General features: G+C 39.3%; 1 long non-coding RNA gene across 1 annotated transcript in view; it reads right to left on the bottom strand.

Moving 5' to 3' along the window:
- Positions 1–20,083: 20,083 nt before the first annotated feature.
- Positions 20,084–26,360, bottom strand: part of LOC127483582 (uncharacterized) — a 34,255-nt gene continuing 27,978 nt past the window's right edge. The window contains exon 3 of the long non-coding RNA XR_007910007.2: positions 20,084–20,256. This is a non-coding gene — a long non-coding RNA (uncharacterized lncRNA). The remainder of the gene's footprint in view (positions 20,257–26,360) is intronic.

The raw sequence follows: 26,360 nt of genomic DNA on the forward strand, positions 1-26,360 counted from the left end.
TTGATTTCTTGAATGACCCAATGTTCATTCAGGAGCATGTTGTTCAGTCTCCATGTGTTTGCATACTTTCTGGGGTTTCCTGAGTTGCTAATTTCCAGCTTCATCCCGCTGTGGTCTGAGAAGCTGCATGGTATGATTCTAATTCTTTTAAATTTGCTGAGACTTGCTTTATGGCCTAGTATGTGGTCAATCCTAGAGAAGGTTCCATGCGCTGCTGAGAAGAATGTGAAGTCTGTAGATGTAGGGTTGAAAGTTCTGTAGATATCTGTTAGATCCATTTGGGCAATAGTGTCAATTAAATCTGCTGTTTCCTTGTTGATCTTCTGTCCGGATGATCTGTCTATTTCTGAGAGTGGAGTATTGAAGTCCCCCAGTACTATTGTATTGGAATCTAAATCTCCCTTTAAGTCCCTTAACATATCTTTTAAATAGACCGGTGCCCTGTAATTAGGTGCATATACATTTATAATAGTTACATCTTCCTGTTGAATTGAACCCTTAATCATTATATAGTGTCCCTCTTTGTCTCTCTTAACAGTTTTTGTATTAAAGTTTATTTTGTCTGATATTAATATGGCTACACCTGCTTTTTTTTGGTTTCTGTTGGCATGGAATATCTTTTTCCAACCTTTCACTTTCAGTCTGCATGCCTCTTTGTTAGAGAGATGTGTTTCTTGTAGGCAACAAATAGTTGGGTTGTGTTCTGTGAGCCAGTCAGCTAAACGGTGTCTTTTAACTGAAGAATTCAGACCATTAATGTTCAATGTGACTATTGATACGTAGTGACTTTGCCCTGCCATTTTCCCGGAAATATTTTCTAGTATATGCTTTGAGCTTCCCATGCTCTTTTACTGGTAGGTGTTCTTTCTTTCCCTTCTTTCATATTGATGGCCGTGTTTCTGTGTTTCTGAGTGTAGCACATCTTTAAGTATATTTTGTAGGGCCGGACGAGTGGCCACAAAGTCTTTCAATTTCTGTTTGCTATGAAAGGTCTTTATTTCACCTTCATTCACAAATGAGAGCTTGGCAGGATATAATATTCTGGGCTGGCAATTTTTCTCTCTTAGCACCTGTGCTATGTCTCGCCATTCCCTCCTAGCTTGTAGGGTTTCTGATGAGAAGTCAGCTGTGAGTCTGATTGGAGATCCTCTGAGAGTAATCTGACGTTTCTCTCTTGCACATTTTAGGATCTTTTCTTTATGTTTCACTGTGGTAAGTTTAATTACCACGTGTCGTGGTGAGGATCTCTTTTGGTCATGTTTATTGGGGGTTCTATGAGCTTCCTGTACTAGGATATCTCTGTCCTTCTCCAAACCTGGAAAGTTCTCTGCTAGTATCTCACTAAAAAGGCCTTCCAATCCTTTCTCTCTCTCCATGCCTTCAGGAACTCCTAGAACTCGAATGTTGGTTTTTTTAATAGTATCCTGTAGATTCCCAACAATATTTTTTAGGTTTCTAATTTCCTCTTCTTTTCTTTGGTTTGACTGTATGTTTTCCTGTGCTCTATCTTCTAAGTCCGATATTCTCTCTTCTGCTTCACCCATTCTGTTTTTAAGGCTTTCTAATGTGTTTGTCATTTGATCTATTGAGCTCTTCATTTCATTTTGATTTCTCTTCACTATAACACTTTCCTGTTCTACTAGTTTCTGAGTTTCATTTTGACTCTTCCTTAAAATTTCGTTTTCACGAGAGAGATTTTCAATCTTGTCCATTAAGGATTTCTGTAGTTCAAGGATTTGCTTTTGAAAACTTCTAAATGTTCTTATCATAAATTTTTTGAAATCCGTATCTTGCATTTCTTCTATCTCATCATCTTCATACTCTTGGCTTAGGGTGTTTTGCTTATTTGGAGGCATCATAGTGTCATCGTTGATCTTGCTCCCTCTATTTCTGTGTTTGTTACTCGGCATAGTTAATTCTTCTTGCGTCACTGTGCGTTTTTTTTTTTTTTTTTTTTTATACTGTGTCCGTGTTAAGTGGACTGCCTGCTGTTGGAGGAGCCTTGGAGGCTTGAGATGGGTGCGGCCTGAGAGCTCTGCCTGGTTCTTCCAGGTTAAGGGTGTGCAAAGGTGACACCCTCAGGTTATGCGTGGTAAATCTCTCTCTTTTTATTTATTTATTTATTTTATTTATTCAGGGGGTAAGTAACACCGCAGGGCACGGCTGTGCAGAATTGATGGTATTTAGCTTCCAGTCTTTGGCTCCGCTGGACTCCCACTGGGTTGCCTAGGCTACTGAATTGTAGTGACTCAGTTCCTTAGCTCTCCCCCATTGATATGTAAATCCAGAGAGCAGGCCTGCTCTTTGTCTCTTGGGAATTCTTCTAGCCTCCCAGTCTTGTAACCTTTGCTAGGTTAGGGGGAAGAGAAACCCCGAAGCTTTTTTTTCCTTCTTTCCGGTAGTGAGTTTGCTGCACTTTCTGGCCCCCCTCTAGATTCTGACCCCCGTTTCCCCACCAATGTCTCGGGTTATTGAGCTCACCTCCCCTTCCAGCGCCGATGTGTGGACTCGGAGCCCTGAGCGTCCCAAGTCTCCCCGCTGTTGTCTGTGTGGCATGCACTCCCCTTGGAGCACTGGGGCTTCTGCGGCTCGGTCCCACGACTTGTCTTCCGCGCGGTGGGCGACCTTGTTCTCCCAGTAGGTCCTCCGATTCACGATTCCCGTGCAATTTTTTCCTGGTTCTTTTTTCTGCGGCTACCGTAACTCCCCTTTTATTAAACTAAATTTTCCCGGACTATCGGTGCGCGCCCTCACTATTCCGCCATCTTGGCTCCGCCCCCCAATTGTGTATGGATCTTAATTTTTAAATATGTCCTTAATTACCCTTCTTTGTGTTGCTTTGAAAAAGATTTTTTAGTACCAAGACCTAATGAATAGTCCCCTGAGTATTTGAGCTATGGAGGATTTACAAGTATTGCATAGATATACCTTGTTTCTCTCTCTCTCTCTCTCTCTCTCTCACACACACACGCACACACACACACTCACACTCATACACATACCAGACACACACACACATTCTCTCTATCGTTGTCTAATGATTGCCTTCAAGAAAATCTCCTACCCATAAGCCAGTGGCATTGTGTAAGATAGAACTCAAATGTTCATCAACAGAGCTGTGTTGCCTCCAGAATTCCTATTTTTTAAAAGATAGTCTTTGTGATGATGTGCAGATTCAGTAAGTGATATCTGGAAAATGTGAGATAGCCTCCTCAAAACAGCCCTTTGGAATAAACTGGTTTTTTTTTTCCAGCTACGAAAATCCAAATGATGTTGTGACTTAAACTTAAATTGAGAAGGGCGCTTTTGTACTTGATCCAAGTAGGGCTGTTAACCTGAAAGTTTGAGTTGCTGAATAAGATGATTTGGTCTAGAAAGGTTGAACAATTGAAATAGAATGGAAGCCACATGTTAGCTTTAACGTTTTAAATTGGTGGCTAGTGTTATGAAGCAGTGGGTTAAGCTGCTGACTACAATGCCAGCATTCCATATGAGCACCAGCCCCAGTTCTGGCTGCTCTATTTCCAATCCAGCTACTTGCTAATGTGCCTGGCAAAGCAGTAGAAAATATCCAAGTGCTTGGGCCCCTGCAACCCACATGTGAGACCTGGATGGAGTCTCAGGCTCCTGGCTTTGGGCTGGTCCAGCCATAGCCATTGCACCCATCTGGGGAAAAATCAGAAGATGGAAGATCTTTTCTCTCTCTCTCTCTCTCTCTCTCCCTGTGTGTGTGTGTATGTGTGTGTGTGTATCTGTCTCTTCCTCTCTCTGTAACTCTGACTCTCAAATAAATATATAAATTTTTTAAAAATATTTTCTACTAGCCACACTTAAGAATAAAAAAGAAATAAGTAGTATTAGTTTTAATAATATTTTATTTAATATAACGTATCTATGCCTTTATCATTTCCACGTGCACTAAGCAAAAGTATTGAGCTATCTGACCTGTAAACTCCATGAACTCTTACAACACATGTCAAATTAGACTAGTCACATTTCAAGTGTTCAATAGTCACCTGAGGCTGATAGACACTATATTGGGCAGCCCAGGTGTACAGTTTATCTTGCTATCCTTGTAAGTAGCAGCAAAGAAAAACATTCTCAGGGCCAGCACTGTGGCACAGCAAGCTAAGCCATTGGCTGTAGTGCCTGCATCACATATGGATGCCAGTTCAAGTCCTGGCTCTGCTTCCAATCCCTACTATGGCCTGGGAAAGCTGTAGAAGATGGCCCAAGTCCTAGGGCCCCTGCAGTTCTATGGGAAACCCACAAGAAGTTCCTGGCTCCTGGATTTGGATCAGCCCAGCTCTGGCTATTGTGACCATTTGAGGAGTGAACCAGCAGATGGAAGATCTCTCTGTCCCTCTCTCTACTTCTACCTCTCTGTAATTCTGACTTTCAAATAAATAAAATAAATCTTAAAAAAAAAAAAAAAAACAGAAAGCATTCTCCTAAGTAAGACTCATGCTATTTAATTTGTCAACAGTTCCCATCACAAAGAGATTCCTAGGCTTACATCAATCAGAGAGCAGCTTCAATAGCAAATCAAAGAGAAAACGAATTCTAATCTCAGTTTTGTTCTAATAATAAGATTTAATCTAACTTGTTAGGCAAAATACTTAGCTGAAATCATAGCCAATAAGTCACTAGTTCCATCCTTTTCTCCCCTCTCCAGCAAGCAAAACGACAGTAGCAAAATCTCTTCATGGTCTCATAACCATGACCTTGATGTCTCCATTGTGTCATGGAGATGCATGTCAAAAAGTTGAATGGCAGCCACACAGGAGTAGCAGGGAAGAGTGCAGCATGATTCAGCAAGCTCAGATCCCAAGAGCAGAGACTAAAAACACCTGCTGTGAACCAACACAGAAATCTAAGTGGGAAGGTTGATTGGATTCATTGTACTTAGCATGTCTACTTTCCATACTTTCTTCTCACACAGAAGCATCACTCCCAAAATGCATCTCTGTATGCAGTACAATACTCTTGGAGGCAAAAAATACTTCCTGATTTCATGCGCCACAGCAAGAAGATTGATAAGCCTGGAATTTTACCCAAAGCAGAGCAACTACAAATGTTCTTCTTTTTCATGTGTAAATATTTGAATCCTGTTGGAAACATGCTGTGCTACAAGCCGGACTAACACCTTACCATCAGCAGCCCACAGGTTAGGTACAAATTGTTAAAAAAAAAAAAAAAAAAAAAAAACAGGACCAAAGCAGCCAGTTCATTAGGTTATGGACATAAGATCTTGTCAAGGGAAAAAAAAAAAAAAGGTATTCTGTGCTCCTAAGCCAGGAGATAAAGGAAAAATTAAAAATAAAGGTGTTTGGAGGTTGCAATTCAACATAGATTCATGGAATGTACAGTGTTCATGTAAGTGTGTGGTTCTATCTGATTTGAGTTAATGTAGTAGCCATGTAATGCATCTTCATTCATTTCTAAATGTATAAGAAAAAGGAAAGAGGTGCAAGAAGAAATATTTGCCAATTGAAATAAAAATTTAGGGAGTTAATTAAAATGATACATAGAATTTGGTTTGTTCTTTTTTTTCTTTTCTTTTGACAGGCAGAGTGGACAGTGAGAGAGAGAGACAGAGAGAAAGGTCTTCCTTTGCCGTTGGTTCACTCTCCAATGGCCGCCGCGGCCGGCGCGCTGTGGCCAGAGCACCGCGCTGATCTGTAGGCAGGAGCCAGGTACTTCTCCTGGTCTCCCATGGGGTTCAGGGCCCAAGTACTTGGGCCATCCTCCACTGCACTCCCTGGCCACAGCAGAGAGCTGGCCTGGAAGAGGGGCAACCGGGACAGAATCCGGAAATTCACATTTCCATATACATGAAACTAAATATGAGGTGTAAAAATATACAGCTTACGATAGTGTTAATAACATGAAATCTACCAAAATGAATTTGACAAAATGTGTGAAAATTCTCACTGGAAACTTAAAGTAACTGTTGAGAAAAATTAAAGACCTAAATACATAGAGGGACATATCAGAAAACTGTAAAAAAGTCAACTCTTTTGTTGAATTCTAATCAAATCACACAGAGAGTCAAGGAGAGACAGAGAAAGGATGGAGACAGAGAAAGATTGTAAATAAATTATAAAAATAAAGGAAAAATCAAGAAAGAATTATTTGAAGAAGGAACAGATGAAAGGACTTGCTCTAATTAACATCACGGTATGCTTATAAAGTGCAATTAAGATAGCCCAGTATTGTTACAAGGAGGTACAAATTGACTAGAATAGAGAACTCTTGTCTTTGACAATGTTAAACTACAATGCAGTGGAGGAAAAGGAATTTTTTTTTTTTTTTTTTTGATAGGCAGAGTGGACAGTGAGAGAGAGAGAGACAGAGAGAAAGGTCTTCCTTTGCCGTTGGTTCACCCTCCAGTGGCGGCTGGCGCGCTGCGGCCACTGATCTGATGGCAGGAGCCAGGTACTTCTCCTGGTCTCCCATGGGGTTCAGGGCCCAAGCACTTGGGCCATCCTCCACTGCACTCCCTGGCCACAGCAGAGAGCTGGCCTGGAAGAGGGGCAATGGGGACAGAATCCGGCGCCCCGACCAGGACTAGAACCTGGTGTGCCGGTGCCGCAAGGCAGAGGATTAGCCTAGTGAGCCGCGGCGCCGGCCAGAATTTGATTTGTTCTTGCTCCTTCATGCACTCTTATTGTCCTTGAAATATGGACCATTAGGTACTCTGCTAATGCCAGTTCCTCAAATAGTAATACAACTTGTTTCTCACTTATTTGATGAAGTGGGGGAAATGTGGACTCAGATTTTAATATTAAAAAGTAATTCTAATGAATCTATACTTTCATAAACAATAGATGTAACATATCATGTTTAATTGGAATCTTGGGTGATTTTAATTATCCCTTTCATCCTAAATGCAAGAGATGGAAACAAAAGCCAACTTGCTTAAGAAAAGATGTCTTGAAGAGTTCAACCTCAGAATCAAGACATTGGTTTTATAACAGACAGTTTCTGGATTAGAAATGTATTTTCTGGAAAACAGAATTAAAATTATGATTGTCCAAAATATAATAGCAGCAAATACATGAAGAGCACATGTGTTGGGGGTCTCAAGCCCGATGCTAGCCCCTGACCAGCAGCAGCAGCACAAGCATTCCCCCAACAAAGGCGAACGGGAAAGGTAAAGTCGACGGGTCAAGAGCACAGCACAAGCACCCGTGAGTTCTGTCGAAGCAGGAATTGCTTTATTGAAGAAGTGTGCAGGCTTATAAAGCTTACAAAAGACATGCACAGTAGGGGAGCCAATCAGTGAAAAGGTCATGCAGGCGTGGATGGATCATGCACAGGGGCATCTTAAGCAAAGTATAGGGATCACACACTGTCCACGTGTCTGGAACTAAAGCGGCCCTATCCTTGCCAGTGGTCTGATCGTAGGTAGCTTAACCGCAGCAGCCGCAGACACGCCCCTGGAACATCCACCAGGCACCATATCGTAATGGAGATTTTAGGCAATGCCCAACACACATGCATCCAGCATCTCATTCTAGGTGCTTGCTTTATAATAGCTCTACTTCTCCCAACAGCTCTCTCCTATAGATACCATTTTGCTTTTGCTTTTGCTTTTTTAGGCTAGGAAACTTAGGCACAAAAATGTTAAATAGCTTGTTCAAGGTCATCCAGTTTGTAATCTGGAGCTAGGATTCCAAATGCAGGCCAACTAGAACCAGAGGATGACCCTCAACTGCCTTTGTGCTCTGTGCTCCTCACACTCATAGGTGGACCGAATAGCATTTCTACAAAGTCCTGAGGTTCAGAGTCATATTTGATATGCCCCAGATTTCTACTGTGGAGTCCCCCCTTCTAATAAGCCATGTCCAAAGAGGATATCATTAAGTGTAAATACTCACAAATGCATCAAACCCATTACAGTAGCACAAAACATTTGCAACTTATTTTGTGACTTTTTTTTTTTTTTTTTTTTTTTTTTTTTGCTAAAAAGGTTAGAATACCAAGGAAATGGAATCCAGGACAGATGCATTTATCTGATCAGGAGACCAGAGTCAGAAAAAATGGAATCAGAAAAGGATAAATAAGAATAATAAGAAAAGCAGGTAAAAAAAAATAAGGATAATACTGTTGTCCGTACAGGTGAACACTGCCAAAGGTGAACTCTATTCAAAGCCCAGCAAAGCCTTAAAAACTGAGACTCAAGACCAGCATTGTGGCATAGTGGACTAAGCCTCTGCCTGTGGCGACAGCATCCCATATGGACAACAGTTCTAGTCCCGGCTGCTCCTCTTCCAATCTAGCTCTCTGCTATGGTCTGGGAAAGGAGTAAAAGATGGCTCAAGTCCTTGGGCCCCTGCAACCACGTGGGAGACCTAGAAGAAGCACTAGGCTCCTGACTTTGGATCAGCACAGCTCCTGCTATTGTGGCCATCTGGGGAATGAACCACCAGATAGAAGACCTCTCTCTCCCTCTCTCTCTCCCTCCCTCTCTCTGTCTATAACTCTACCTCACAACTAAATAAATAAATCTTTAAGAAAAAAAACTGAGACCCAATGAAGATTAAGCCAAAGAATGGAGGATAAATGTTCATCTAAGCATCCCACTTGCATATTGCACAAATTTTTATTCAAGAGATATGATAATATTAGTCATCCAGACATAATTAACTTCATAGGAATTAGGCTCTGTTCTAAACGTTTTGCTTAATTTCATTGAATGCTCACATAAAATCATACAAAAGGAGGAATGATTGTTCTCATGTTAAGGAAGAAAACACTGGAGTACTTAATTTTTATCATATCCTAAATTCTATAGGATATGCAAGACATTTTTTCTTAAGGTGAAGCTTAGTAGATTCAGCTAAAAATAATGGAAAAACTTTAAGAGATTATTAAGGGGGCTAGCACTGTGGAGTAGTGGGTAAAGCCTCCACCTGAAGCGCTGGCATCCCATATGGATGCCAGTTCAAGTCCCAGATGCTCCACTTCCAATCTAGCTCTCTACTATGGCCTGGGAAAGCAGTGGAAGATGGCCCAAGTGCTTGGGCTCCTGCACCCACATGGGAGATCCAGAAGAAGCTCCTGGCTCCCAGCTTCAGTTCAGTGCAGCTCTGGCCATTGTGACTATCTGGGGGGTGAACCAGCAGGTGGAAGACCTCTCTCTACTCTCTACCTCTCTTTCTCTCTGCCTCTGCCTCTCTGTAACCCTGCCTTTCAAATAAATAAACAAATCTTGAGAGAGAGAGAGAGAGAGAGAGAGAGAGAGAGAGAGATAAAGATTATTAAGGTCCCCAATCTCTCTTCCACATCCCCCTGAGATTTGATCCCTTTCCAAAAGAGCCAATAACCTGCCATTTTTGATTATAACATTATTTTTAAAATAAAGAATCCTAATATCAGACAGTTTTATAGCCCATAGACGGGTGTAGGAATTTTAAAGTGTTATGTCTTTCTGCTCTGCACTTTGTATTTTTCCATCCCTAAAAACTGAATATAAGAATGCATTTAGAAATTTATACTTTGAAATCGAGTGTCAGAGTTAATTACAACTAAACACCCTGAAACTGATTCATGTGAATGATCACAGAACCTAACTCAGAGATGGGCGGCCCCTTAGGCACTGAGGGACTGGGGTCATCTTGGAGTTCTTCCGAAAATAAGAGTTCTCCTGAGGAGAAAAGAACTTCGCTTTTAAGTTTAGCTCTTATGGAAATTAACTTTGAGTCCCCTGGAAAAATACTACTATTTCATCAAGGGATTAATTTTTTATAGTCCCATGTGTTGAGCCATTACTTCAATGATTCTTCATCATTTTGTTACACACTTCGTAGAGAAACTCGCACAATCTAAGAAAGATCACCTCCAAAAAATACCCATACACCAAATTTCATCCAACCACAGGAATTTCATAGATGCACTGAAGCCTATTAATACATGCTGTGCCCTCTGCCAGAGTTCATATACACAGATTAAAAGCAGCCAAGGTCAATGCAAAGGTTAAGAGATACGAGATGTCAGGGGCAATGTATCTTTGAAACATCTAAATTCACGTACTAAGGGCATTCCCAGCTCTTAGCTGGATGTCGGATTATATCATAAGGAACATGAAAAACCTCACAGAACAAAAGAGGTGAATTATCTTTCATGCATTTCACCATTGACCCCTTCTTTATTTTGCAATGATGTGTCCTTTTGCGGTGAGTCTCTCTCAGGAATATAGACACGAGAATGAATCATGTTCACCTGTATCATAAGGGGAAAAGGATGTTGCTAATTAAGAGCAGGGCAATTCAAACTTCTTCTGAGCCCTGGGGAGGAATACCCAGGTGTGCTGAGACAGATATGCTTCGAAATAGAAAAGAGATGCTCTACAGTCAAGCACACAGCACTATGCCTTCTTTCGTGAGTTGATTTTCCCACTGGGTGACATCCTTGCAATTTCCGTTACCCAACCAATGATATAGCTAAGTAGATGAAGCTGAAAGCTGGGTCAGATAAAAAAAAAAAAAAAGAATGTTTAATCTAACAAAAGCAGCCTCAGTCTTTGCCGCAAAGGGAAGCTGATTTAACAGGCAGGAGCAGATTAAATAGGAAGCTGAAACAGGGAGAAAAATCATATTAAACCATTAAAAAATGAAGATAGAAGAATGTCACAATGCCAATTATTTGGGGAAAAAGCACAACATTAACATAGGACATTCAACAATAAGATGTATGATATCTGTTTTAGATGTACAAAAATAGGTCTTTTGTTCTCAGTATATATTTTAAATTAAATGCTATTGTCTAATTAATAGACTGTAACTTTATGCATTAAAGAAAAGTATAAAGTCATATGACTATTTTAAGCTACAAAGTTACTTCTGAATCTCAGAAACAGGAACAGACAATGCATCTAAAGCATGGAATATAAACCACCTATATTGGAATTATCTGGGGGATTTTTAAAATTCAGATTCTGAGGCCCTACTGATCTGTTAAATCAAAAGCTTTAAGGGTAAAGTTAATAATATTCATTTAACAATACTCTAGGTAATCAACTTTCTAAAATATGAAAACTAACTTGTATCTTCACATGGAAGTTTCCAGAAAACACCATTGTAAGAAAGTGACTTTCCCCTCTCCCTGCCATTGCAACGGAATGAGCTGCTCGTTCATTCATTCATTCTTCCTCCTAACTCAAGTACTGTTTGAGAGAACCCACAGCATTCCATTCTTTGCCCTGTTGACAGCCCCAAATCTTTGCTATAGGGCAGGAGAAAAAGGGAGGAGAGGGAAGTCACTCTTCATTCTCTCTCCCCTTTTATCTCCCCTTTGCTACTTCCTCTTATTTAGATGTTCCTCTTCCATCCACTTCATCCCAGTTCTCACATTCCCAATGAGTAACACTATCCTATCTCCAATTATCAAAAACTTGGTTAGATGATTCTGAAATAAAAGAAATTTTACTTCTGTCTTTTTTATGTTCATCTCTCATCCAAACTATCTCTCTTTTGCCTACTAGGTCTACGTGAAAAAAAAAAAAACAATAAGAAGAGATGGGGAAGGGTTGTGGAAATGCATTAAAAAATTCCTTTCTGGCTCATGATTATTAAGGCTATAGTCAAATTTCCAAAGGAAGGAAAGGAACAAGATGTAAAAAAAAAAAAAAAAAAAAAAAAATAGAAGTGAAACAAGAAGTTTGATTCTTACACCACTCCAAAATAAGAGGTGGCCAGAGAATCCAAGCTAAACCAAGAATGGCCATTCCGGGCTTCTGTTGGTAAAAGCCCCCTCACTTGCACCCCCACCTTCCAATTTCTCGCTTCATAGCCCCTCAATTCCTGCTAATCAAATTGCACTATCACCAGACTCCAAGCTTCAGCAGCAAGTTGACTTAGAAGAACTTGGAGGCCATCCAACTCATTGCTCAGTGGGGAGTAGCAAACCAGGAGTGGGAAGAAGCCTTCTGCTAGGGTAGAAATATTCTACTATCACAAGAGGTGCCCAGGCCTTTCGCCATAGGGATTCCTCTTCAAGATTCTAGAATTCCACTAGTAGAATGTGACAGACCAGAATCTATATGAATTGCAAAGTCTTTTGTTAGTGTGAGTTATAACCATCATTTATTCATTCACTGACTTAGGTTATATTCATGAAATAAAAATGTTTCCTGAATAATCATACCACTCAATCAGTGGCAATTTGTGTAGATTCAGCTGCCTCTAAATTTAGAGGTCAAAAGTTGGCTAATACTAAAAATTGGTGGGCTTTGGATCCTAAAAGATCTTGGCTTAATTCAGACTCTACCATCTACTCACTGCATGATTTGGAACAATTATGTAGTCTCACTAAGCTCAAGTTTATGCTTCTGTAAAATGAGGATAATACCTATCTTGTGAGTATTTAATCAATGCATATTGATTGAATTCTTACATAGACTGGGCATTAGTGGTATACAGTCCATCTCCTTAAACCATTCTTTTGAGGAAGACTTATAGGTAAACAGCTTCCATGAGTTTGTGCTGTTTTCAGGGGACTGGGTGGGGGTTGGGGTGAATAAATTAGAGCTGTACAAATGTCTGGGAGTAAGAGCAACTTTGTTCTTGGGAGCAAGAACTGTTCAGAGAAGACTTTGCAGAGGTTGCAGAGGTGATGGCTTCTAGGATGACGCCTAGAGAAGCCAGTGTTAGGAATGAGGGTCGGTGTCAGGAAGCGCTTGCCATCACACAGGGGAGGTCAAGTCCTGTGGCATGCCAGAACACAGTTGAAGATCTGGGAGCAGTCAGCCTGGAGACGAGAGGGTGGAAAGAAAAATGTGAGGTGAGTGGCAGGTGAAAGGAAGAGATTTAACTCCAGAGAGTGGAACGGAGAGAAGCAATCAGATAAGAATGGACATTTCCAGTACTGGCTGAGTTAGGTTCATGTCATAGAGTCATGAGAAGCAATGGAATGGGGTTAACCAGATCTGTGGTTCAGAAAGTGAAGACTAGCTATAACATATAGTATTGCCCCTTATCAGCTTCCAATAACTGATAGCAGGTATTATTTATCAACACATTTTCCTTCTGCTGATTGGAATAATACATTCATTTAGCTTGGATTTTTTCATGTAACTTTTTCCTTACTGAGAGACACTGTGTTGTTTAATGTGTCACAAATTATTTTTTGGCCTTTGACTCATCAACAGAAACCGTGAGAGCAATTTTTAAAAATACAGCAATTTAACACGTGAAGGGCAGCTCGTTTGTTGCTCCAAACACATCCATGGTTTGTGACAACTGTGGCTTCCGGCTCCTTGTAAGTCTATCAGTGTGAGAGCCCCCTGCCATTTCAGATTGATATTTTAAATACTTGACTGTGTTCAGTAGTACAGAGCACAGTTGATTGATCACCCTCATTACTCATTATTGTAAACTCAACTTGTCACCTTCCTTCTGTCAATAGGAGTAAACCTGAGGCACAAGCCCCACGCAGAACAAACCCACACAGACCTAACTCCAAGTGGAAACTGAAGGTCTCAAAATTCCTCAGTTCTTTTCTTGTCTTGTGATGCTGGGCAACCTTGCTGTCATGTCAATAAGATAATTGCTTTAGGCTGTCACTTTCAGGAGCATATTTTAATAGTCTTATTTTAAACCTGTTCATTTTATCTATTCCTTCCTTCATTCATTCATTCATTTTGTTTATTTGAAAAGCAGAGAGACAGAGACAAACCCAAAGATTGCCCATCTGCTGATCCACTCTTCAGATCCCTGCAACATTCAGAGCTGGGCCAGGCTGGAACCAGGAGCCTGGAATTCAAGTTGGGCATCCTGTGCAGGTGGCAGGTCCCAACAACTTGTGCTTCAACTGCAGCCTCCCAGGGTGTGTATTAGCTGGAATTGGGAGTAGAGCCAAGACTCGAACCAACGCATTCCTCTATAGGGTGCAAGTATCCCAAGTGGCATCTTAACCACTATGCCAACACCTGCTTCACTTTTTGGAATTTTGAGATTTAACTGAATTCTATAGACCAGGGCACTGTTTATAGTACACATAGGAGAGAAATGTGATGAGGTAATTTATTTTCTCTGATAAGGTTCCCAAGACATGGACCTGCATAATTGAACACCTTGAGTCTTTGGAAAATGTTTTAGAATCACTAGTTAGCTTGGAAACATTAGTCATATTTTACTAATAACCGCCCCAAGAGAGACATATACTCTGATCCATATGTGAGTCATTGACCATGTCTGGCAGACACACAAGAGTCAACCATGTATCCCACCTATTTCCTTATGAATCACTCTGCAATGAAGTAATTATTGGTGTGCAAAAACCACAACACTCTAACCTCCCACCTATTATTATTAAACTTATTCTGACAACTCTGCCTCTGTTTTAAAATCCATCATGCTCTAAAACTAACAATAATGTTATTTTGAAAGTTCTCATTTTTTGATTTTTTTTTGTTTCTTTTTCTTTTTTTGTTCACTTTACTTTGGTCACATTAATTCATATTCATTCTGCAAATGTGTATCAAGTACTTTGTAAATATTTAACACTGTGATAGGTACTATGGATGTGGTAAATGTATGTTATTTTTTGAATGAAAAAAGATATCCATACACAGCAAAAATATTCAAAAAGAGATGTAAAAAAGACTTATAGGGTTATCTTTAAGTTTGATTAGCTCTCTAGTTATTTTATAGTTTGCTGGGCTCATTATTAGTGTGCAGTAGTACTACTACTAATGATAGTAAGGGTACTGTGACCATTACTGAAATAATGGTAACATTTATTGAAAGTTTTTTATGCTTTACATATATTGTATTGTTTAATCCTTCCAACATATCTATCAAATTGTAGTATTAGCCACAATTTACAGAGGATGAAAGTATGATATGAACAGATTAAATAACTTGTTAAACATCATGTATTTCAAAAGTGGTAGAGCCACTGGCTCCCTGTTCTGTTCTCCTAAGCATTATACAATAAACACAAAGATGAATAAAATACATATTCTTGACCTCAAGAAAAATGAAATTCTAGCTGTGGATATATAAAACCATACACACATAAAATACTGACTACTATTATGAAATAATAAAGTAATGTCAAAAAGCAGGCACCGTGTGAATAGTATAAAATAACTCAATAATGGACATAATTTCACAAATTGGAAAATTCCAGAAATCTGCATGGGTTTGGAGAGCTTAAGTTGGTCCACAAGGGTAGAAAATGACCCTGCTGACAATGGGTGTAAGAGTGCGTGGATATGAGAACTTAAATGAAAAGTTTGGGAAGAGGGAGTCAGCTAGTTTGACTGCAGAGGAGTGAGTTCAGGCAGTAAGATCTAGGTCAGTTTGTAAAAGATCTTTAATGTCAGGGCATTTGCCATTAGCCAATGGGAAGATTAAATGGACACATGAAGAGGTTTTCTAATGTCATTGAAAGAATAGGTCTTGGCCAGCGCAGCGGCTCACTAAGCTAATCCTCCACCTGCAGCGCAGGCACTCCGGGTTCTAGTCCCGGTCAGAGCACCGGATTCTGTCCCAGTTGCTCCTCTTCCAGTCCAGCTCTCTGCTGTCGCCCAGGAAGGCAGTGGAGGATGGCCCAAGTCCTTGGGCCCTGCACCCACATGGGAGACCAGGAGGAAGCACCTGGCTCCTGGCTTCAGATCAGTGCAGCACACCAGCCGTAGCGGCCATTTGGGAGGTGAACCAATGGAAGGAAGACCTTTCTCTCTGTCTCTCTCTCTTACTGTCTAACTCTGCCTGGCAAAAAAAAAAAAAAAAGAAAGAAAAGAAAGAACAAGTCTTTAAGTATGGGAAGGAAATAGACCTTATCTCATATGCCTAATGATTTCAGGCAAATGACTTAATTTTGCTACATTTTAATATTAAAATCAAAATATTAACCTGTGAATGAGAAGGTCACTTGTGTGCGGCATATAGCACTGTGCTTAGTGCATAGCAGCTCATCAATAAATGGCCCCATCTTTATCTTAGTTCCAGTGCATTTTTCACAACACTGACCCCATTGTTTAAAACATTTTTGATCTTTCACTTATAATTTCCTTCAAGCAGAGATTGTGTACTCACTGCAAAAGTAAATCTGCTTTTTGTTTTTTTTTAAATATGAAACTGATTTTTTTTTCTACTCCACATGAACTTGAAAAGTCATTCATAATCCAGTCTAACGTGAGCATTTCAGTGTGTTTTCTTTCATTTGGTTTTCAATGTGTCTGGTGTTATTAGCTGTGTTTTATATATATATATATATATACACATATATACATATATATAGTCTTATATATAATTATATACATTCTTTCCATTATATATATAAAATTATTGCCATTATATATATAATTCTTGCCATTAATTTTTAATTTTTCTGTTAATTATGTTAACTACAAGTACTATTACAGAGATTGACAATGTACTTTAACAGATTCTATTACAAATGGTTTTGAGCTATTTCCAAACATCAAATTTCACCAAAACACATTAGATACTTTTCAGGGCCAGTGTCATGGCACAGTGGATTAAGCTGCTACCTGTGACACCAGAATTCCACATCCAAGAGCCAGTTAGAGTCCTGGCTGTTCTATTTCTGATCCAGCTCCCTGCCAATGCACGTGTAAACGTAGCAGAAGATCAAGCTAATATCTGGGCCATTGCCACCCATGGGGGAAACCCAAATGGAGTTCCAGGCTCATGGCTTCAGCCTGGCCCAACCCTATCCGTTGCAGCCATTTGGGGAATGGACAGGTAGATGGAAGATCTCTTTCTCTCTCTACTTCTCCTTCACTCTCTGCCACTCTGCCTTTCAAATACATTTTTAAAAATCTTATTTTTAAAAAAAGTTGGATATTTTCCATACTAAGAAAGAAAAGCACAAAAATTCTTAAGACCAAGGTTCTGTTCTGTTGTTCAGAGGGATATTCTAGACTAGAAAGGTACAGTCCTTGCCTTCACCCTCAAGGCTTCCTAGGGCAGAAAAAGGAAGGTTGCAAGTAGTCTAAAACGATGAGCTCCGCATTTCAGAACATTGTCCAAAGCCATTCTTGCCCCGTTGGCTGTCTTATAGAGTGTCTCAAAATTGTCTTAACTGCAGGCTTCATAGGCAAATATATGTACAGTACTCAGTGGAATAGGTTAAAAGCCTGCTCCCTGTCTTACAGTCACTCTTCCTGAATGTGCAGTAAGAAAACAAGTGCACATTCCTATTCCACTTTGCCTGTCATTTCTGGCCACTCAGTGAACATTTTGTAACCCGTGGAAGAAAGGGAGGCTTTGAAAACAGGCCTGAGTTCTTTTCTCAGTGATATACAATGTTGACAGAAATACACTCCAGAGGAATTTAATGTAGCCTTTCTGGGTTCCTGGCACAGCTTCTTTAGTGCATCAGTAAGTGAAAAATGAGCAGGGGAAACTCCTGACAGTAGAAGAGGATCGAGGAGAGCCCCAGCCTCAGAGCCCGGGATTAGATTCTACTGTACAAACAGAGAAATGTCTCTGAACTCCTCACCTTTGAAAGGTAAACACGGAGAAGGAAATACTCCTCCCACGTGCTTTGAAGCGTTCACCTTGTAAAAGGAAAAAGGACTTCTTTCAGGAGTCTGTCATGCCGAGAAAAGAGGAAGCTCTTTGAAGTCCAGGCTAATTTTGGGTCACCACGAAAGTAACTGTGCTGATAATCTCCAAGCAACCTTGACCTGTAGACCTAAAGCGGCAGAACCACAGCCAGCTTATTTCTTGGTCAGTGTGAACAAAAACAAAAATAAATGTCTCCAGGAAAGCTACAAAAACCACAACCACCAAGAGGCAGGCTCTTTCTCCATCTTTCTCAACTACCAGGGAAGCCATCCACAGCAGAGAGGACATTAAACAAAGACACTTTTCCCATATGAGAATAAACTTGTAAGATAGAAAACATATACATTTGGGAACTTTAGAGGTACATATGATATAGTGTTTCTTTCCTTTTGATTGAGTTCTCACCACCACTAGCCAAGAGCTGAATTCCCCTCTGATTTAAATTGAAATAACAAATTAAATAGCTTATTGAAGTCTACCCGGACAACTGCAAAATTCCCAGGAGGATGGGCCATTTGGAATGTCTTATTGATTCTCCTATTGTTCAAATAGTTCACCAGACCAAAGCCCAATAGCTTACGCAGCCAATTTAATCCTGATAACATCGCTCCAGCAGAGATTACAGACCGCAAAAAGTTACTTTCATCATTCTTCTACATGACTGCAGTGACGTGAAGGGTGACTTGGGCCATTCTGATGGCCTTATATATGGGTCTAGGTGAACTTTGAAATAGAAGTTTGACAGGAATGGAAAAGTTTAGCATTTTTATTTCATTATACATAGTTATAAAAATGCTGCTCTTGATAGCAAAGCTATGTTTTACTGCGACAAAGAAGGTATGCTTGTGACTTCTTCGTTTGCTTCTAAACGTCCATGGCATAGCCTGTTGGCTTGGCAGGTGCAGCACTAACAAGGACGTGTTTGCCACATGGGTCAGACAGACTGACTACACCTTTAATCACAGTGAGGAGTTTCTCAACGTAGCAGGAGCTTAAACAATTTTGAGCAAACAGAATTGAACGCAAGCATAATTTATTCAGCATTTCATGAAAGCTTAGGACATAAAACTCACAGTCCATTGCATCACCTTGTTTTTGAAAAATCATAAACACTGTATGTAAGTAATGCAATCAAACATGTGATATGCTGCCTCACACTTGAGAATCTCAAAGAAAAATTCTCAAAATTTTAATCTTCAGTGTTCAGTAGGGATTCAAATTATGAAGGGGCACCTAGCTTCCTTACATCTTAAATCTCAGGAGAATATTCTAAATCTACACAATATAGATATATGAACAATAAAGAAAACATCAGGGGCCGGCGCTGTGGCACAGCAGGTTAAAGCCCTGGCCTGAAGCACCAGCATCCCATATGGGTGCTGGTTCTAGTCCCGGCTGCTCCTTTTCTGATCCAGCTCTCTGCTATGGCCTGGGAAAGCAGTGGAAGATGGCCGAGTGCTTGGGCCCCTGTACCCATGTGGGAGACCCAGAAAAAGCTTCTGACTCCTGGCTTTGCATCTGCCTAGCTCCTGCTGTTGTGGCCATCTGGGGAGTGAACCAGTGGATGGAAGACCTTTCTCTCTGTCTCTATCTCTCTCTGTAACTCTGTTTTTCAAATAAATAAAATAAATCTTAAAAAAAAAAAGAAATAAAATACCTGTAGATAGAAGATAAATATCCTATAAACACACTCTGTCTAGAGATGTGATTCAGGTTGTAGAATAGAATATTCCAGAAAAAAAAATGAGCAAATTGAACATTTTATTTTATACTCTATGTCAGACACCTAATCTCTGCCCTGGTGGAAGTTATAGGTAAGGAGTTCAGATAAAAATGTGAATGTAAATTCACAAAGGTTTACAAAAGGTAAGTTAGAAAAACTCTGTGGATATTTTCTGAGCCTTTGAGAATGACAGAGGGACTTAATTATGAGACTGAAATATGGACACCGAGGGAGATAGAATATGAGCCAACTGGAACAACACATTAGTCCCATAAGACATTCTTACTAGTCTTTTTTTATCTCTTAAATCCAATTTTATTCCTGCAGTTGTGAATTCGAAATCTCTGTTTCTCACATTTTAGAGTGTTTTATCTCATTTGAGCCCCTGAACATCTTTGAGGGGAAGGTATTTTTACCCACATCTACAAATGAGGGAACTGGATCTATAAAAGTTCCGTAGTCTTCTCATAATAAAATAACTAATAATTACCAGAACTGGAACTTAAGCCCAGTTAAAATCTCAATCTGTCAATTCTGTCTTATGTCACACTAGGCACTGTTCAGGCATTCCCCAAATGACAAATAGATCATATTCCCGTACTTTGTTTTGAAATCTGAATTTAATCCCTACAGAAACAATGTTCTAAATGGCAGTTAAATTCCTGTCTAGTTCAGGAAAGACAATTTAACCCATAATGTAAATGAATCATTGTAGACTTGTTCGACAGAATTCTGGGATCTGGAAACAAGAGACTTGTGATGACAGCTCTTCAAACTACTAGAGGTATTTGCATTTTTACAAAAGGTGCTTAGTGTGCCAGAATGAAGCTATAATTGGTGAAATTGAGTGTAATATTTCAGGAGGAAGTGGAAAACAGCCAGTGAGGGGAGAAGAGAATTTAGGCAACAAGTCAGGCTTACCTAGAAATCTCTGAGGTTACTTTCACCTAAGATACTCCTTATTTCAAAGCTTCTTCTCTGCTTCTACAAGAAAAGGGCCATTGTGAAAATTATGACATACATAGCAAATTATACAGCATATATGTATAGAATTCAATGATTATCATAACTGGAAACCAATGAGGTACCTCAATATTCAGGAACTAAGACATCTCCCTATAACCCCATCACCACCACCATTCACTCAAAAACCCTGCTGACCCTACAAGGGAACCATCCTTCTGTCCATCTTATGATGGTCACTCTCTTTCTCGTCTTTATAACTCTCCTCCGTATGCATACGTCCCTAAATGCTCTACTAACGTTATGTCTGTTCTTTAAACTTTGTGTAACTAGGATCACACAGTTAGCATTCTTTAGTCTGGCTCCTTTTACTAATTGTTATATTAGTGACATTCAACTATATTTTTGAACAAAACATAGACTCAATTGCTTTCATTGCAATATAAATCCTACTACTGTCAGTGGTTTGGTTGGGAGTTATATTCAGTTTTTACCATGAAAAAATAATCCTGAAATGAACATCCTTATTAACTACAGTTGCATATTTTTATTGGGTACACACCAAGAAACAAAATTGCAGATCATAGTGTATGGTAAAATGCTTTCCAAACTGGTTGAACCAAATATACTCCCACAAATGAAATATTACAATTTCTATGTTCTATCTTTGGCAACACTGGGTAGTTGATTCTTTCATTTTAGCCATTTTGATGAATAAGTAGTGCTATTGTGGTCTTAATCAACCAATGAAATTGAAAACAATTTATAATTTTATTTTTTAAAGATTTATTTATTTTTTCAAAAGGCAGAGTCTCAGAGAGACAGAGGCAGAAAGAGAGAGAGAGGTCTTCCATCTGATGGTCCACTCCCCAAAGGGCCACACCAGCTGGAGCTGTACTAATCTGAAGCCAGGAGCCTGGAGCCTCCTCTGGGTCTCCCACGTGGGTGCAGTGGTTCAAGGACTCAGGCCATGTTCTACTCCTCTCCTAAGGAGCCGGATTGGAAGTGGAGCAGCTAGAATTCAAACTAGTGCCCATATGGGTTGCTGGCAATGCAGGTGATGATCTTATCCACTACACTACAGTGCTGATCGCAGGCTTTTAATTTTCATTGCCAAATTGGATACTGTCATTTTAAAAGTGTCAGTTAAAATCTTTCAACCATTTAGCTATTGTCTTATATGAGGATATTTCAATAATTTCTTGGAAAAATAAAATTAAAAGATGAGTTTATTTTTTACACAAAGCTTTATGAGGAACCATTAAACTACTTGAGGAAAATGTAAAGGAAATATTCCAAGACATTGGCATGCCATGACTTTTTGATAAAACTCCAAAATCACAGGCAATAAAAGCAAAAGTAGGCAAAGAGAATTTTATCAAATTAAGAAGCTCTGCACAGAAAAACAAATTATACAGTGAAGAGACAACTCACACAATGGGAGAAATTATTTGCAATGTGTGTATCTGATAAAGGATTAATATCCGTGACATATAAGGAGCTGAAGAAATTCAACAGCAATAAAGCAAGCGATTCAGCTGAGAAATGGACAAAGGATCTGAATAGACACTTTTCAGAAGAAAAACAAATGGTCGAGAAACACATGAAAAAATCTCGGTTGCACTAGCTCTGAGGAAAATTCCAACAAAAATTACAGTAAGTTATCATCTCACTCCAGTGAGAATGGCTCTTTATTATCCAAATGTCATAAAACAAAATAACAAATGATGGTGGGGATGTGGAGAAAAAAAAAAACCTAGTATACTGTTGGTAAGAATGCAAATTAGTACATCCATTATGGAAAGCGGTCTAGAAAATTCTCAGAAAACTAAAAATATATAAACCATACGACCCAGCTATCTCACTTCTAGAAATTTATCTAAAACAAGTTAGTATATGAAAGAGATTCCTGCATTCTCATGTTTATGCGGCCCAATTCACAATAGCAAAGATGTAGAGTCAACGGCATCAACCTAGATGTCTATCAGCTGATGACTGGATAAAGAAAATTAGGTATATATCCACAATGAAATATTACTCAGCCACATAAAGGAATGAAATCCTGACATTTGCAACCAAATGGATGCAACTGGAGATCATTATGCTAAATGAAATAAGCCAGACACACAAAGACAACTTCTGCATGCTGTCATATGTGGAACTTACATCTATGATACAAAAATGTGTAGTTTCTGGGGCCAGCTTTTCGGCACAGTGGATTAAGGCACCATCTACAATGCCAGCAGCCTGGCTGCTCCACTTCCAGGCCAGCTCCCTGTTAATGTTTGGGCCCCTGCCACCCACGTGGGAGACCTAGAAGGAGTTCCAGGCTCCTGGCTTTGGTCTGGCCCAGCCCTGGCCTTTGTGTCCATAAACCAGTGGGTCTTTCTGTCCATCTTTCTTTCTTTCTCTCTCTCTCTCTCTCTCTCTCTTTGTCACTTTGTAATTCTGCCTTTCTAATAAATAAATAAATCTTTAAACAAAATAAGTCTGAATGACTATTATTTGACATATATTTATAAATGTCCTCACTGGACTGCAACCATCACACAATAATATATCCCTTTTTCCTCATTTTATGATACTTATCATGAATCCCATATCATGTGATATTCATATCACTTTCAAGAAAAATAGCATTATGTGTATATATAGTATTTACATATGATGTGGACATGGCAAAATGTTAAAAATGATTAAATCTTACAAAAAGCAAGTTTTAAATTTAAAAAAATTTTTGAAACCTACATATAGTTTGTTCACAATATAAATTTTCCATGGAAATTTGAAGAACACCATATTCCTTTCATGCACTTTGATTGGAATCATTGCTTATCAAATATTTGAAAATTATATTGCTACAGAATCTTTCTTTACTCTGTGAATTGCATTTTTACTTTCTTACATCTTTTGATGAAAAGTCCTTAAATTCAATGTTTCATCTAAATATGTAATCTTTTCCTTTGTGGTACTAAGTCTTATATAGCTTAGAATAGCTTTATATCAGGGTCAGCGCTGTGGCTCACTTGGTTAATCCTCCGCCTGCGGTGCCAGCATCCCATATGGTTGCCAGGTTCTAGTCCCGGTTGCTCCTCTTCCTGTCCAGTTCTCTGCTGTGGCCCAGGAGGGCAGTGGAGGGTGGCCCAAGTGCTTGGGTGCCTGCACTCATGAGGGAGACCAGGAAACAGCTCCTGGCTTTGGATTGGCACAGCATGCCAGCTGTAGCAGCCATTTTGGGGGTGAACCAAGAGAAGAAAGACCTCTCTCACTGTCTAACTCTGCCTGTCTAAAAAAAAAAAAAAAAAAAAAAAGAATAGCTTTATATCTCATGTAAATATGTTGTTATATGGTCTCTCAGTTCTTTTAGCTTAGTGCAACTCACTTGCAACAGTTTTTTCTTATGATGAAAGACAGAATTCAAATACAATTTTCTTTTACCATAAGTTATCCAATTGACCAAGTGCAATGTATTTTAAAAAAATTCCAGCCAGGCTAATCCTCTGCCTTGCGGCACCGGCACACCAGGTTCTAGTCCTGGTCGGGGTGCCGGATTCTGTCCCCATTGCCCCTCTTCCAGGCCAGCTCTCTGCTGTGGCCAGGGAGTGCAGTGGAGGATGGCCCAAGTGCTTGGGCCCTGAACCCCATGGGAGACCAGGAGAAGTACCTGGCTCCTGCCATCAGATCAGTGGCCGTAGAGCACCAGCCGCGGCGGCCACTGGAGGGTGAACCAACGGCAAAGGAAGACCTTTCTCTCTGTCTCTCTCTCTCTCACTGTCCACTCTGCCTATCAAAAAAAAAAAAAAAATTCCTTTTCCTCCACTGCGTTGTAGTTCAACATTGTCAAAGACAAGAGTTCTCTATTCTAGTCAATTTGTACCTCCTTGTAACAATACTGGGCTATCTTAATTGCACTTTATAAGCATATTGTGATATTAATTAGAGCAAGTCCTTTCATCTGTTCCTTCTTCAAATAATTCTTTCTTGATTTTTCCTTTATTTTTATAATTTATTTACAATCTTTCTCTGTCTCCATCCTTTCTCTGTCTCTCCTTGACTCTCTGTGTGATTTGATTAGAATTCAACAAAAGAGTTGACTTCTTTACAGTTTTCTGATATGTCCCTCTATGTATTTAGGTCTTTAATTTTTCTCAACAGTTACTCTAAGTTTCCAGTGAGAATTTTCACACATTTTGTCAAATTCATTTTGGTAGATTTCATGTTATTAACACTATCGTAAGCTGTATATTTTTACACCTCATATTTAGTTTCATGTATATGGAAATGTGAATTGATTTGAACAGTTTTACTAAGGTATAATTCACATACCATAAAGACACACACGCTTAAAATGTACAATTTGATAAGTATTGGCATATGTATACACCCAAGAGATTGCCACACAATCAAGCGAATGAACATTTCCATCACTCCCTAAAGTTTCCTTGTGCCCTTTTGTAACCCTCCTGACATTTCTCAGCAACCTCTGGCCCTTAGTCAAGCGCTGATTTGCTTTTTGAATGGTAGACTCATTTGCATTTTGTAGAATTCTATTACTAATGGAGACATACAGTATGTACTTTTTTAGTCTGGCCTCTCCCACTCAGTTATAATTATTTTGAGATTAATCCATGTGGCACATATGGTAAAGATCATTCATTTTGTGTTGAAAGGTGTTTCATTGTATGGCTGTATCACAATTTCTTTATCCATTATCTGCCAAAGGCAATTGAGTTGTTTCTAGTTTGGAGGTATTATAATGTGTGTACAAGTCTTTGTATGGACATATGCTTTCATTTTTCATAAGTGGCATGACTGGAGAATATGATAGTTTTAAGAAAACACCAAGCTGGTTTTTGGATACTAGTATCACTTTATTTTCCCCAAAATAGCACAAGAGATCCTGTTACTTCAGTTTCATACCAGTCTTCATTTCAGCCACTCTAGTTGATCTAATAGATGTAGTTACATCCCACTGGAGTTTCAACTTTTAGTACTCTAATAATTAATGGTGTGAAGCATCATTTCATTGTTTAATTCTTATCTGTACATCTTCTTTGATGAAATATCTGGTCATGTCGTGTGCCCATTTGCTTTCTTTTGCCCATTCCTCCTTTTCTAGTTCTTTATATAATCTACATACTAGATTAACAGATATATGTTTTGAAAAACATATATCATTTTTCCAATTAATACTTTCTTATTTGCTTTCTAGTGTCTCCCAAAGAGAAAGGTTAGTTTATGTGGAATACAATGTATGATTGCTATGAATCTTGCTTTTGTAGCTAATCCTGGTGTTATATTTAAGAAATGTAAATCTAATTCTAGGTGATATGGACTGAATTGTATCCCCCACAAAATTCAATGTTGAAGCCCTAATTCCTAATGGAACTGTATTTGGAATTAATTAAGGTTAAATGAGGTTATAAGGATAGTGCCCTCTTTCAATAGATGAGTGTTTTTATGAAAACACTCTCTCTGTTTCTCTTTCTTCCCCTCACTATTTGGGGCACAGCGAGGAGTTGGCTGTCCACAGGACATAAAAAGCCTTTATCGGACATCAAATTGGTTGACACCTTGATTTTAGACTTCATGACCTCCAGAACTGTGAGAAATCAGCACCTGTCGGTTAAGCCATCCAATCTGTATTTTGCTATAGCAATCCAATCAGACACATAAACTAGGGAACAGAAATGTTGCTGTATTTTTTCTTTTATAATTTTCAGCATTTTATTTTTGCTTTAATGCTAAACATTCAGGGGTATGATCCATTCTGAGTTAACTTTCAGATGTGATGCAAGATATAAATCAAAATTCATTTACATATAGATTTTCAATCATTCTAGTACCCTTTATTCCAAAGATTAATTTTTTTCAACTAAATGCACTTAGCAAAGTTGTGAAAAATCCACTGTGACATAGTAAGTTAAGCAGTTACTTCAGATGTCCATTCCCTATATTGAAGTCACAGCTACCTGCGCTGCTGATCCAGCTTCCTATTAATGCACCTTAGAGGCAGAGAATTTTGGTCTAAGCCCTTGGGTTCCTACCACCAACCTGGGCCAAATGGATGGAGTTCTTGGCTCCTGGATTCTGTCTGTCTCAGCCCCAACTGTTACATACATTTA

This window comes from Oryctolagus cuniculus, chromosome 13 (assembly GCF_964237555.1).
Source record: "Oryctolagus cuniculus chromosome 13, mOryCun1.1, whole genome shotgun sequence".
NCBI lineage: Eukaryota > Metazoa > Chordata > Mammalia > Lagomorpha > Leporidae > Oryctolagus > Oryctolagus cuniculus.